The sequence below is a fragment of the Nansenia antarctica genome (genome assembly GCF_963989245.1).
Source record: "Nansenia antarctica genome assembly, chromosome: 3".
NCBI classification, from domain to species: Eukaryota; Metazoa; Chordata; class Actinopteri; order Argentiniformes; family Microstomatidae; genus Nansenia; species Nansenia antarctica.
Window position 1 is genome coordinate 41886601 of NC_137688.1, and position 2500 is coordinate 41889100.

Consider the following 2500-nt stretch of genomic DNA (forward strand, 5'->3'; position numbering starts at 1 on the left):
GTGTGTGTGCGTGCGTGTGTTCTGCCACATACAATATGAGGTTAATTTGTCACTAAAGGAAACCACATTTAGCTCATCCACTGTTTAAGACTCAAGGGGAGGTCTGGGTCTATCTATTTACTTACTGCACAACAGCTTTTCATTTAAAGGTTAGTTCATTATAAAAAATCAATTTTCTGAATTGTCCACAGAGCTTAGCTCTAGTTGAACAGCACAAACAAGTACTGTATACACATACTGTATACAAGATGGCTATAGGCCTAATTATGATCTATACACTCCGGCGCCTGAGCAGCAAATCTTCAGAGTGTGACAACTGCCAGTGGGCCGGTGTTAAGGAGCACATCACTCTCCCTGCCCCCTTCCACCCGGGGTTGTTGAGCTGTACCCATCAGTGGCCGCAAAAAAAACAGCCCAACACCACGGACGGCGAGCAGCGGCTAGGGCATCCATCAACATCACTCACGTTTTATCACCCGCCCGCCATATTTGGAAGTAGTAGCAGCAGCAGCAACACAGGCCAGCGCCACTTCAGTCCCCCATCTCTCGGGCCTGCCTCCCCTCTGCCTGCCCGACATCTTTCCCTCCCTGCCTGCCTGTGGTTTGTTTCATCGCCTTTCCCCTTGATAGATAATCTGCCTGTCCTTTCTCCCCCAGTCATTTTCAGGGGGGCTGGTCGGTTGTCTGCAGAGAGTTGAGTTTTTTTTTTAGCGTGGTCTTTATGTTCCCTGACAGGCAGCGTAGCCCCAGTGGCTGAAGGCATTTCTCAGGCCCTGGAACAACGCAATTACTCTGTCCATTTCTCTCCTCCGTGAACGAACAACAGGCCTTCCATCTTCTCTCTCTGACTCTCCCTCTCCCTCTCCCTCTCCTCCCATATGACTCCAGCTGTCCTCAGAGGGTGTGCTGATGTTCCACCCCTTTATCCAGTCGACACATTTTCATACAGTCTGGTTCAAACAGTCTTTCAGCAGAATAGACATCACAGACACTCAGGAGAGGACTGAAGCAAGAGCTGCAAACAGCCGTATCGGTGGGAGAGCTTTAGAATGAGTAGGCGGTATGAACGTATAGATATCAAGTCAACACACATCTATCACCACACATGCATTTACATTACATTTGAACCATTTGCAGAGGCTTAAAGTGACTTTTACAATTAGAGATTACAGGGACAGTCTCACTTAACTTAGGGCTAGGTGCCTTACTCAAGGGCACACTAGTGGTGGTGTTTCCCGGTGGGATTTGAACTCATGACTTTTTGATTACCAGTCCAACTCACTATCCACTAGGCCAGGCCACCACTACCCCGCTATGTGTACAGGGGGCATGAGCGCGCCTGGGCTGGGCTGTGTCCTTGACTTAGTGATATCATTGGCCACCCTCAGCTTCAATATCACCTCCCTGAAATGTACAGAAGCATCATGACAGGAAACATGGCTACTACTATGGTAAAAACCACAAATAATGACTCAACGTATAGGCTACTATAGTGAAGCAGGTACTTTACGGCGCCAATTTGGACCCATTTTGAAGCAGGTGAGGGAAAGGGAGTTAGGATTGGGGGTTGGGGGTTGGGGGGGCTTTTGTAGGCTTGTGTCTGTCAGGTGATGAACAGTGCCATAAAGCAGGAGGTGTCATAGGGAGAGAGACAGGAGGTAACAGAATCACTCAGCCGGAGGCCTGGGATAGAGAGGCTGAAGTAATGGATGGCAACGACACGCCTCGTCAGGAGAAACAGCCTCTGCTCTTATCGCTAGGGGATTTGCGGATCCGGCACCCGCAGTTAGTACGCCGGCGTACCTCATTATTTGTACAAATTTGAAAAAGGCTCTATCTGTGAAGCGGCGGGGAAGGAGGCTCGCGCCGCGCGGCGACAAAATGAAGACAAGATGAGACGTTCAGTAGGTGTTACAAACAAATTAACACAAAACAATGCCTGGGCTTAAACAAGCCTTTAGTAGCCCCCCCCCCCCTCCTCCTCTCTAACGCGAGAGGCTACAGTGTTTAAAACCAGGGCTTAGGGTATAAAAATACTGTTGCTGCAAGCAGAAGATCTGGGCCTCTCTGGCAATCTCAAGAACATAAATTCCCCAGCCGAATCCATGAATATGAAAAAGTGTCTCTGGAGGCGAGCATGAAAATGGGAATGAGACCCGCTGCACGCACGGTGATGGAGACTGAGAGGAGGCTATGTGTTTTTATATGTGTTGGCGCCGAGCTGAGGTGGGGGGATTTCTCCTTAGTCTCTGGTGCTGCTGATGCCGCTGTTTTGGCCTTGTTGTCTTTCATGAGCCAAGCTAGATCTTTCTTCTCCGTGGGTCTCCAAAAGCCTCCTCTGCCTCCCTTCCTACCTACCTGCCTCTCCTCTGTGAGAATGTCAGCTATCAGTCTGTTGGTGAAAGATTCTCTCTCAGTCACACACACGGACGGACGGACACACATACACACACACACACACACATACATACACACACACACACACACACACACACACACA

At 49.4% G+C, this 2500-nt stretch overlaps 1 protein-coding gene across 7 annotated transcripts in view; it reads right to left on the minus strand.

The window, feature by feature from the left end:
- Positions 1-2500, minus strand: part of msi2b (musashi RNA-binding protein 2b) — a gene marked incomplete at its 3' end in the record, with an annotated part of 208271 nt that overhangs the window by 149416 nt on the left and 56355 nt on the right. The window lies entirely within an intron of this gene.